The sequence below is a fragment of the Mus caroli genome, chromosome 16, assembly GCF_900094665.2.
Source record: "Mus caroli chromosome 16, CAROLI_EIJ_v1.1, whole genome shotgun sequence".
NCBI classification, from domain to species: domain Eukaryota; kingdom Metazoa; phylum Chordata; class Mammalia; order Rodentia; family Muridae; genus Mus; species Mus caroli.
In genome coordinates this window covers 89,458,584-89,471,488 of record NC_034585.1, presented here as the reverse complement: position 1 = coordinate 89,471,488, position 12,905 = coordinate 89,458,584, and the positions used below count along the sequence as shown (strand labels likewise).

The 12,905-nt window shown below is 47.6% G+C and overlaps 1 protein-coding gene across 3 annotated transcripts in view; it reads left to right on the top strand.

Moving 5' to 3' along the window:
- Positions 1-12,905, top strand: part of Kcnj6 (potassium voltage-gated channel subfamily J member 6) — a 254,882-nt gene that overhangs the window by 124,417 nt on the left and 117,560 nt on the right. The window lies entirely within an intron of this gene.

Below are 12,905 nucleotides of genomic sequence, written 5' to 3'. Positions count from 1 at the left end.
CTCTCTCTCTCTCTCTCTCTCTCTCTCTCTCTCACACACACACATACACCTCTCATTGGCCTGAAACTCATCAAATAATTTAGGCAGGTTGGCCATTGAACCCCAGGGACCTGCCCATCTCTACCTTCCCAGAACCAGATTATGAGCACACACCACCATGCCTGGCCTTCTTTATGTAGCTTCTGGGAAGTGAGTACTTCACTACCTGAGCCATCTTTTCAGGCCAGGAAACTGCGATCTGACAGCACATGAGCCCTTTATTCTATCAGCCCTGGGACACCCACAGATTGGCACCACCTCCCCATTCACAAGTGCGGGTTGCAGTGATGTCCACCAACCCACGGAACCCAAGAGTCCGGCGTGATTGCATCTCGATGAAGCTGACCCCTTGGGCATTTGTTTTCCTTCTCTGCCTCTGCTGAGTGACCCGCAGAGCTGCTAAATGCCGGCTGCATGCAGTGCACTGCACTGCTGCAACGTGAAACGCTCGCCTCAGGGGTCTCCCTGAGGGCTGAAAGCTCAGTCTGAGCTATGCCTGTGAGGAGCTGAGCATCCATCCATCCCCACTTACACTCCATGCCTCCATCACACCCCATCTCCAGCCCCTCAGCCTGAACCCACCCCTCCCAGGACCATCTACCTCACTTGGCATTCATTACCTCTCATAAGGAGGCAGAGAACCCCCAGGTCAGCTCAGCTCAGCTGTGTTAAGGCAGAGAGGTGCCTGTGCAAGTCTCTCAGCAAAGGATACCTAATCTATGAATAGCTTGGAGCCCTTCTTCCTCCAGCCACTCCTATAGGGAAACACAGAAGAAACACTTACCGCCCTTAGCCTGTCCACCTGTGAGACAGCCTGCATCTCCTTGTTTGCTTGCTTGCTTGCTTTTTTTCAGTCTTCTTCAGGTTTCGTTTTTAGACTTTGAACTCCAGATATAAAGCTCTCTGGTAGCATTTGAAGATTTCTGTGGGAGGCAAGACAACAAAGAAAGTCCTCAGAAGGAGACCTTCTACCCCAGGCACCTCTCTTCTTCACTGTCTTTGAGAATGGCTGCCCGTGTCCCTGTGCCTCTGTTATGACACAGATATTCCAGAAATGGAGAATGAGAGACTAGACAGTCAGCCATGTTCTTTTAATTCAGCTTCTTCCCACAAGTGAATTCTCTGCCTTCAGAGATATCACATACTTAATCCTCTAAGACAGTTTGAGTTTCCTTCCTTAGATTTCAGAGTAGGTTTCACTGAGGTCCGTGAGAAAAAAAAAAAAAAAACTTTTCCTTAAGCTCTCTTCCTGGCATGCATATTTTATCATTGAGTGTATCACAGCAGTGTGTGTATACATGCACAGGCACTTCACATGTGTGTGCATAATGTGTGTACATATATGTGTGTGCATACACGTGTATACATGCATTGTGTACATGCAAGTGTATACATATATGTGTATGCTTACATTTGGAGGCCAGAGATAAACGTCCAGCACCTTCCTTAGTTGCTCACAATACCCATTTCTTCACACAGAGGCACTTTTACTTTTAATTCTCGAGTTCAGTGAGGCAGGCCGGCTGGCAGGCTAACCTCAGAGGCCCACATGTCTCTATCTCCCTAGAACTGGTATTAGAAACCTGAGTTCCTACATGGAGCTATTTCATATGGGTTTGGCTGAGACATCCTCACCGTGTGCACAGAACACTCAGGCACATTTACAGGCCACACCTGGAAGATGTTTTCTCCCACCACGGTTGATCCTCATCACCGCGGTCCCCAGGAAGGGCAGCAGATGTGATCTCAAATGTCTCAATCACAGGGAACTAGGGAGGTTCTACAGTCACAGCAGCCTGCAAGACAGGAAGTGCCATCTGGGACCCTAAGGCAATCCATAGGTGTTCAGGAATGCGTGCAAGCTTCCCTTCCTCCCCTGGCTACACAATGCAGCATTTGATGCTCATGTTTGAAAGGACTCTTATGCTGCTCAGCACTGGGCCTCCAGGTCAGGCTCTCTCCCTCAGCCCTCGCCTGTGCTCCCTGCCCAGTCACACCACCCTCTTCACTGTTCAACCCTGACATCGCATAGTCTCCCCTCGTCTTGACAGTTTAATGTATCTGCTATCTTAAATGCCTGTATATGGATTTTTCTTGCATGCCAATCTGGGTGTAGATCCCTCCAGGGGCAGGATCAGAGCCTCCCTACTTTTCCATCCTTCTGGGGACAGAGGCCTTCCATGTTACCACATCCCATCAGCTCCCTGTAACACCCAGAATCATCCTTCAGTTGTAGATCTTGATGCTGTGTCATCAGGACCAGCCTGAGTCGAGGTCCCAGAGAGAAGAAGCTAGGCAGTAAAGTTCTTTGTAGCTTTCCTGTGGGCTGCCTCGGGCCTGTGGGGTCTGTTTAAGAGTATCCATGGCCATCTAGGCAGATGTGTTGGGAACTGGAGCCTCATTTATCAATAAGCCTTACTGTAACCAGTGGTGGGGCCTCTATAAGCCTGCTAGCACTGTCCACCATGGTGGGCCCAGCCTCTGCACCCTGCCAGCCCACACTACTCTTTGCCTTTTGCCTCCTCTTCCTCCTCCCTCCAAGTGCCTGCCTGTTGCAGATACTGAAGAGGGAAATACCTCGCTATTCCCTCAGCTTCTGTGGCTTCTATGGTCCTCCCTTTAGCTCCCATTTGGACTTCGGCAGATGGGTTTGACTGTGTGACGCAGCCACTGTTTACAGAGGAATCTTTATTAGACACATCCACATCTGGCTGGCCCATCTGATGCCAGCCTTCTTTGAAAGTCCATTGAGAACAGGATCCAAACACAGGGATGTCCCTCTTTGCACAATCATCCCAGGGCACTCTTAACTGTTAGTGTGAGAACAGACACGTAATCATACCAGGGGTCAGAGGTTCACCTGTCCCTTTTCTCTCTCTCTCCCTCTCTCTCTTTCTCCCTGTCCCCTCCTCTTCCCTCCCTGTCCCCCTCCACTTCCCTCTCTTCCCTCTCTCTTCCCACTCTTCCCTCCTCTCTCTCTCTCTCTCTCTCTCTCTCTCTCTCTCTCTCTCTCTCTCTCTGAGGTGGAAGACTTCAGAACACTTTAGAACACAGGACCCATTCATCAATGTTCTGCAGCAGTACCCCTTCTGGTGAAGATTTGGAAGGAAGACGTTACAGCCCACAGCCAATTCAAGGGCTCTGCTCTAGAACTGCCCTTTAGTCAGCAGCCTCCTGAGCCTCCCCCTAAACCCAGTACATTTGGAAAGAGCACACTGCAGAGCTGGAGCTCCCGCACAGCTGGATGCCTGCCAGCCCCGCCTGCTAGAGCTTCTAGCCCCGCCCACCAGAACTGTCCAGCCCCGCCCACTAGAGCTGTCCAGCAGGACACCTCTCTCGCTTCTCACCTCACTCAGCAAGTGCAAACAGGATCCGGACACAGCAATGTCCCACCTTTGCACGACGATCCCAGGGCACGCTTAACTGTTAGTGTGAAAACAGGCACATAATTATACCAGGAAGCTTCCAGCTTCCATCCAGATCTCCCAGGGCGCAACAGGACCACAAGAGAGAACAAGTCTGAGCTCTTAGCCATTCTGCAGGGAGCACCTTGCATGGATTGCTAATAAAATGTCCAGCAGCGCAGGACAAACCATACTGCAGCCCCACGGTGAATTACTTCAGGCTTAAAGAATTCCAGGGAGAAGTCAGACAATTAGCAACCTCTAGTGAGAAAGAAGGCAGAGGTTGTACCCTTCTGTGTGTGAGAGCTGCTGTTTCTGGCTGCTGCTTGAACTTGCTTTAGGCAGTATGCTCCAGAAAAAAAAAAAAAAACTACTCCTCCACCTCTCGCACTGGTTTCAATAGAGTCTTCATGAAAAGCAAACAGAATTCTCTCACATCAGAACTTCAAGGTTTCGTTTTTAAATTCTCTTAACTCTAAACACTTAACAAGGGTTTTTTGTGAATGTGTAAATTCAAAGAACAATAGCAGGCAAGTTTCCATTCTTTAGTCTTTTTAAGGATTATTTTTATTTTGTGTGTAGGAGTGGTTTTGTTTGCTTGTATGTGCATGTACCATAGGTATGTAGTACCTGTGGAGGCCAGAAGAGGGCATCAGAATTCATGCAACTAAAGTTATGAGCCACCATGAGGGTGCTCAGAGACAAACCTGAGTCCTCTGCAAGAACAGCAAGTGATCTTAACTGCTGAGCCATTGCCCCATACCCCAGTTTTCTGTTCTTTCCAAGTTTTAGTTTCTGATAAGAGCATTGAATTTATGTGGCTTTATACAAAAGATACAAATATGCAAATAAAAATGCATTCTCCCATAGTTAAAGGTTTAGACTGGTGATTGGGTTAAACAATTATGGACCATTTCATGGACTAAGTAACTAACTAACTCTAACTAACCAAACTTACATGAGTTAGGAGCCCTCTCAGCAATGGCGCCAGGCACTGGGGCAAGCACAATTAACCACCTTTGACAAATCTCATCACTGTTTCTCCAAAGTCATCTTTCATTCCATTCTGTCTCAGTAGATTATCCCCCTGAAAAATGCTGGTGGAGATCCCCCATCAAATTAAAATAACAGACAGATCTTCTCCAAAGACTCAAACTGCAAGGTGACATATGAGCCACAGTGAATCATGTGTGCTTTTAAAGAGATTCAGTGCTAGTCTGCCTACCAAGGCACAGCCCACAGGGGATCCTTAGCCCAGCCAGCTGGAGGCTGGAAGGAGAGATCTCATAGGGCTCTGGCACGGCTAGAATGACCAAAGTTGAATTACAGCTCTCTGTGGTGAAGCCAGAACAGGGCAGGCTGCCCGACCTCTTCCTCTTCCAGACCTCTGTCTATCGCTGCCTCGGAGTTGGTGGGAAGCAGTGAGATGCAGCAGGCAGCTAGTAGAGCTGGAGTCAGCTGGTAGTAAGTAGTAGCTTCGATCAAGCGCACCCAGCTTGTTGGGTAGGGTTGAGATCCAGTAACAAAAGCTTCAGGAAAGAAACCTCATCCCTGGAGTAAGATGACAGGCAACCTCAAATGACCTTTGGTGAAATAACTCGTGCACTGTGGACAGGGACCTTATAAAGATTTTTGAGGTGGGATGGGATATGGGTAGATGCCTCCCATTGGCTCAGTCTGAGATGTTAGGGATGCTCTGTTTGCATGGGGAAGGACTTCAGGTGTTGTCCCTATATGACTGGTTGTCGTGGTCTTTCTAGAAGAGTGTCATGGTCACAGGACAGGAACCTAGTTGGGAGCTAGTTCAAACTCTTGCCATTTTTAACTCTGAGATTTGTCAGGGTTCTTGAACTTGCTACAACCTTACCAGTTCTATCTGGTGGCAGAGTCCACTGCCCCACAGTTCAGTGAGGCAGTGTCCTAAAGGCAAAGTGAAGAGGATCACAAAGACAATCTGAAGCAATCTCCTCAGCTGGGATCAGTAGCAAAGTTGGTGACAGACTTTCTGTGACCGATGTCCTACTGTTAGGGTTTCCATTATAACATACGATTGCCTCTCCTTTTTATGTTGAGTTTGTAATGAATAATCTCAATTGTCAAATTGATGATATCCAGAATGACCTTGGAGACCCTCTGTGGGGGATTATCTTAGATTAATGCTGGAAGAAAAACCTGTCTACGGTGGGAGGCACTATTCCCTAGGCTTGTATCCTTAACTTCATGAAAGGGAAGAAGCTAGCTAAGCAAGAGCATTCACTATTCTCTGCTTCTGGATTATGGATGTGATGTGACCATATCCTTCAGGCTGTCACTGTCTTGACTTCCCCATGATGATAGACTGTAGTCTTGAACCCTGAGCCAGAATAAATTCTTTCTTCTTTAAGTTGCTTTTGCCAGAGTGTTGTAACACAGCAACAGGAAAAGGAGCCTGGACTGGGTTTGACCCAGGTAAATCTATTTGATTCATATGGCTTCCCCACTTGAGACTGATTTTCAAATTTCAACATCTTTATAATTCAATCCCTTGAGCTAATAGCCTAGAAATTACATGGGATCATGACCCCTCTAAATTCAAATGTCCTTGGTATTCATTGAAGTTCTAAACCATAAAATAACATGGTGATTACGCATGAAGCCTTTTTACAGTGTGGTCTACACCCTGTTGGAAAATGGCCACAGTGGTTTAATCTATCCTTGTCTCTACAGCACAGATAATGGCTGAGGTCCTGGCTGGTGCAATAGCTTCTTCTCCCACAGGCTAATGAGGACCCCTTTGAAATCCTGAGCAAGGAACCACACACTGTACCTCTTCAGGCTATGTAGGCACTTGCCCTATGTTCCCCAGGGAATATTGTTCTCTACTCAACCACTCCCCCAGCAAGTCTGGTCCTGGCTCTTCCCCATGCACAAAGCCAGCCAGGGCAATGTCATGCTACTGCAAACTCCCTGGAAAAAGACACACCCACAGCCAGCTAAGAGGAAGTGACATAATGGCTGCCATTACTCATCCCTTCCTCTTACATCTCATGAATAACCTCATGTCCAGTGCAAAACTGAGGAGTTGCATAAATTATTCTAAATGTATCTAAAATTAGTGTTCCCTGATCAAACATCAGCTACATAAGGTATGCACACATACACACACGCATACTGTCCCTCAGAACCAATAGGAGATTGGTTTCAGAATCCATGGGAAATGCTAAAGTCTAGATGTCCAAGGACCAATTGCAGGTGACATAGCTCTATGATATAGAGATGGATACATAGCATGATGGTTGCATATTACCTGTGGAGGTAAAAAGCCATTTGAAGGAACAGAGTATGAGGACATAGAGTTCATTCCTCTTACCCACAAAAGTCACTGAGACCTTCGTCTTCTTCTATGCATTAATTGTCTGCTGATGATGTGCATGCATGATAAGCACTAATAGGTGTTATTACCTATTAGTTAAAGGGAAATATTCTGTTCATGGTCAGTCATAAACCTTTCGAATATTTGTAAGTTTCGGCTAATTGAATCTTCAGGTATAGAGCCTATAGCTAAAGAAAACTGACATAAAATATGTGTGTAAATAAATATATGTGTAAATACATGCAAATACATGTGTGTTCATACACACATACATGTATTGTGTACGTTTATGCACATTTTTATACATATGTGTGTATAAATACATGTGTACATGCATGTGTATAATAAATGCATGTGCATGCATATATGTGTGTAAATATACATACATATATGCATGTAAATACACATGCATACATATGTGCATGTAAATACTCATGCATACATATGTGCATGTAAATACACACACATACATATTTGTGTGTGTTAATACATTCATACACACACATATGTGTGTTAATATATGTATGCATATATATGGGGGTGAAATACCACTTGGCTGCTCAAGACTCTTGGCCTCCGCAGAGTAAGCCAGAGAATGCAGAGAAGACTGTAGACTACCTCAGGTTTGTCCTGCAGCTTTGTCTTTACGTCCTTCCCCTGTGGCTGCAGCTTGGAGACTCTGGAGTCTTTGGCGGGGGCCTCAGTGGGAGAGTGCAGAGTACCAGTCTGCCTTGGGTATTACAAAGCAAGTGTGAATCTATGTCCTAAATAAAGAAATAAACTTCTAGTTTCTGGAACAACTGTCCAAGATCCAGGAAGCATGCAGGGGGTTAAGAGTTCATGAGTAAAGAAGGCAGGCTCCAGCTCACACTGGAAGAACACGGACCTTCAAATCATGCGACAGCTAACCCTGTTACCTGGATTACCAATATACTTAGCTCTGTTGTGTTCCCTCTGAGCTGGACTGAATGAAAGCACTGCTGAGATCCAGCAACGGATTCTCACATATCTCGTTCTCAGTCTCCTCTCCCAACACCCTCAAAACCCTTGAACCCAGTCTCTCCTTCTTGCCCATCCACTCCCTCCCTGTGAAAAACAGAACTGGAAACGTGGCTCTCTGTGCGCTCACTCTGACAAGTGCAATTTTGCAGCAATTAGCGTTTCTTTTAGGAAAACTTCAATAAGCACAGCAGCTGGAAACCCACTCACCATCCACAGGTGTAAAATCCAGCATAACCCATAATTTTTCCAGATCCAATTAACTGGCTCTGAGCACCTGCTGTCCAGGTTTGGGGCTCTGGTTTGCATCAGCCACTACTGAGAGACACCCTTGGGTTGTTCAAACGGCCCAAGTGGTTTCCATCACTCTGTAAATTGTAGGAATAGGTCTTCCCTCCTAAGTCTACACGATCTACTTGGGTGGTTGCTCCTCTGCACCCACTAAACCCTCTGCGACTTTTACCATGCCTCCCAAGGTCTCACCCTATGACCTTTTCTCAAGAAATCCTCATAACACCTTGTGCTAGTGCCCTAATGTTGGCAGGATAAGCTTCATAAAGACAACACAATACATCATCTAGCAAGCCTGCAGGTGAAACTCTAGCACGGGTCTTACCAGACTGAGTATGAAATTTCATCAGGGCTGTGCTACCTCTGCCGGGTTCCAGGACATAACTGACTTCCAAGCCGTGGGGCTTCCACCCCACTTGCCTCATAGTCTCGGGCATTTGAAAACTTGGTTCCCAACTGATGGCATGTTGTATGCCCTTGTGGGAGGAAGTGTGTGGTTGAGAGCTGGCATTTGAGAGTTCATACCATGCCAAGTTTACTCTCTCTGCTTTGTGCTTGCAGGTATAAGCCCTCAGCATCCTGTATCTGCAGGCTCTCTCTCTCTCTCTCTCTCTCTCTCTCTCTCTCTCCTTTCTCTGAGTTGCCTGGGTCATGGTGTTTTATCACCACAGTAGTAATGGAACTAAGGCACTAGCGTGGTGGTACATCTCCCGGAGAGCACCCACATCCTTGTCTCGTGGCTCCAAAGCCTGTAATGTAGGTCAATTCCCTCTCTCTATTCCCTTTCTCTCACTTTCCCTCACTCCCTTGCTCCCTCATCTGTCTCCATCCTCCACTTATCAGTACCCTTGTGACGACACTGACCCAGTGGCCCAGAATCTTCCTGATTGGCAGCCTTGGTGACATCTTCAACCTCAATTCCCCCTTTCACAGTATCACACACATATCCATAGATTCCAGGGGTAAGGGTATGAGCACCAGTATGAGTAATATTTTTGTTACTGTGACAAACAATCCAATAGAACAGCTGAGGGGAAGAAGTAGTCATTTCTGCTTAGTCTTAGAGGTCTCGGCCTATGGTGAATCAGTTGATTTATTCTGGAAAAATATCCCATGAAGGGGGCAGGGAGAGAAAGAGGGATGGGCAGGAAGAAGAGGAGGGGGAAGAGGGGGAAGAAAAGGAGGGAGGAAGAAGAGGGGGGAGGAGGAAAATGGGGATGAGGGGGAAGGAAGGAGGAAGAACAAGGAAGAGGAGAAAGGGGAAGAAGTAGGACTAGGAGGAAGAAAAGGAGGAAGAGGAAAGAGAAGGAGGGGGAGGATCAGAAAGAGGAAGAGAAAAAGGAGGAAGAAGATGAGGGGGGAGGAGGAGGAAGAGGCTCATTCTTCCAGGGAATACCCCTAGTAAACTCGATTCCTTTGACTACTGTCCAACAGTGCCATCAAGTTTGAGCCCCTCAGGAGATACCGATGAAGCCAGAATCCTAGTGATCCAATCTCTTTGCCCATAGCCCCGACTCCGAATAGTGCTCCCCTGGGATTCAAGCCCGCAGCATAGGAGCCCTTCAGAGTATACCTCATATTGAAACCATGACAGTGTTTTCAGGACCATCCTGCCTACCATACTGTAAACTCCAGTCCTTTCCTCCCTGTAATCTGCCATTCCAAATGGTGAATCTTGAAGAAAGGAAGTGACTTCATTCATTCATTCAGAAACTATTCCCTGGGCTCTTGTGGTCTCAGGCACTGTGCACAGCACTAGGTTCATGATCTTCAGAAACTGTGTGCTCTTGCTTCTCCCTCATTTATTCAGAGGGAAATTGCTTGATAAGTGAAGGAAAAATTCTAAAAGATCCAAGTTTTGAAGGTCGGAGATCCGGGGCAAATTAAGGCACTTTCTGTAATCTCTTCTACCCTACCACTTAACAGAGAAGGATGTCTTAATTACTTTTCTGTACACCATGATCAAGGCAACTAATAAAAGTTTCTTCAGGCTTATGGTTCCGAAGGGAGGAGAGTCCACCGTGTCAGGTGGCCATCACATCAGGCAGGTATAGAAGGTGTAGCAGGAAGATGAAAGCTCACACCCTCAAGGGCAAGCAGAAAGCAAAAGAAGCAAACCAAGTGGGGTGAGGCTATATACTCTCGAAGCCTGCCCCCAGTGACATATCTCTTTTATCGAGGCCAGACATCGTAAACCTCCACAAGTAGCACCATCAACTGTGCACCAAGTGTTCAAATATTCAAACCTCTGGGGTACACTTCAGCCCACACTCCAGGCACTGACCCCACAGTCCATGGCCATATCATAATGCAAATGCATTCAGTCGAACCTCAGAAGTTCTGTCATCTTTCAGTCTCGATACTGCGAAAAGCCCAGAGTCTCTTTTGAGATTCAGGGCAATCTGAGAGAATGAGTAGGCAAGCAAACAGTCCATATACGAAACGGTACCCACATGGCTACTTGCCTAGGAAACCAACCCTTCATCACAGCAGATACCCAAGCAGTCAGTCATCTACTAGCCCAGTGCTAACCCAGGAAGCTCAGCAGTAACGACCGGCCTGATTGACTGCTGCTTCCCTAATAGACAACCAGTCAGAGAAACCAAATGTATCCCATCCAATCACATAACTGCTGGCTTCAGTTACTCCACAGCAGTTGTGGCAGCTCTGAAGCCTTCGCCCTCTCTGCAGCTCTCCCACTGCCCCCACCCGCCATCCTTCAGTCTTGATAAGCTCAGTGATGATGCTGGCCTCCCTGTGGTAGCCAGGTCTAGATGGACAGACAGCCTTAGCTTCCCCCCCGCCCCCCCCCATTCAGATGGTGTTGTGGTTTGTATGTGATTTGAGCTGTCCCTGGGACACCAAGTTTCAGGAGCTCACTCCTCAGTGCAAAACTATTGTAGGTAATATGGGGCCTCTAAAAGATGGGGAGCTAGCAACTGGTAGCACACACGTTGTCTTCTAGGCTCCAACTGCCTGTATTCCACTGCTGCTTGCTGTTCTTGGTGGTCATATCATGGTACTAGCATCTCCAAAACACTGCATGACCCCTTCAGTCCTGGGCTGTCAATTGCAACTGAGGCTGCACCTTCACCAATGGCCTTCCATGGCCTCTCACAGTGCCGAGCCTCAGCTGCTCTGCATGACCCCTTCATGCCTTCAAAACCAGTACCACCTGGGTGACTCTTACACATTACCAAGTCCCGCTGCAGCACGAGGTACAACCTTGGCTATCTCTGGAGCACAGCCTCTTTGTGCTCTCAGCACTTCTCCAGCCCTGCCCTTTGTAAGTCAGAGACATATGTCCAAAACTAATTGATGTCGTTACGAAAGGAATCTGGTTAGCTCTCCTAAGATCAGAATAAACAAAGAAGCCCGCCCCTCTTCCTGCTGTGGCTTCCTGTCTTGCCATATACTCCCACCATGTTGTTACCTGGTATTAAGTCCTCACCAGAGGCAAGGTGATGTTGGCACCATGCCCTTGGGTCTCCATAACTGTGGGATGAAGAAGCCTTTTTATAAAATACACTCAGCTTTAGGTATTTCATTACAATGACAGTTGTTTGTTTTGTTGTTGTTGTTGTTGTTGTGGTTTTTTTTTTTTTTTTCATTTATCTCTGAGCCCAAACAGTCCAGTTAAAGAGGCCACAGGGAAAAACCTTTAGGAGAAGGGAGTCATGAGAGTCGGTGTCTATTCACAGCGGAGTGAAAGCCAAGGGAGCAAAGATGCCACTGGCTTCTGAGCAGCTACCAGCCACACGTATGCAGAGGGACGTGCAAAGCATGAGAGCTTGGACCCAGAGCTTTGCGGACAGAGATGGAGATAGAAGGCAACTAGAACATAGTCTATGGCGATGTGGGCAAGGCTAGGGAAGAGCAGCCAGGGAGGGTGTGTGCCTTCATTGTCGTCAACGTGACACAAGCTAGAATCATCTGAGAAGACAAAACCTCAACTAAGGAACCATAGCCATCGGAGTAGCCTGTAGGCAAGTCTATGGGACATAGACCTGATCGTTGTAAGGAGACCTTGGCCACTGTGGGCAGTGACAACCATAGGCAGGTGGCCTTGACTATATAAGAAGGCAAACTGAGCCAGCTAGAAAGAACACACCAGTACACAGCATCACCCCATGGTTCCTGACCTGGCTTCTCTTGGTGATGGAATGTAAGCTGAAAGGTGAGGTAAACCCTTTCCTCCCCAAGACGCTTGGCTGTAGGATTTATCACAGCAACAGAAAGAAAACTGGGACAGATGGAGAGGTACCCAGTGGATGACAAAGCTGGACCCATCTCCTCCCGGACATGAAAGGGAGAAGAGGAAGAAACACATCTGTATGAGACGAGTCTCCAGATGGGACCTGGTTATGGAGAGAAGAACTAAGCCCATTCCTAAGAGGAGTGTCCCATTCTCCTGCTGCTCCAGGGTGCCCTACCTGTGCCTCCCAAGAGCGAACCCAACAGGGAGAGAAGACAAGGGACGAATGTATTCATTAAGGTCATTCTCACAAGGTGTGGGGAGTATGGAGAGGGTCTGAGAGGCACTGATGGTGAGGGCCACGTGTGGGGTCGTATAAGTCAGTTAGGCAGTAAAGAAACAGGAAGAGAATAGCCAAGGGGCAGGGCTGATTGGGGAGCCATCCTCATGAAAGATGAGGTAGGAGGAGCAGGCTTAGGGCAATCCCTGGGAGGAGACAGAATCCCTGGCGGCTGTGAGGAGGCGGGGCAGTGAGGAGGCGGGGCAGTGAGGAGGCGGGGCAGTGAGGAGGCGGGGCAGTGAGGAGGCGGGGCAGTGAGGAGGCGGGGCAGTGAGGAGGCGGGGC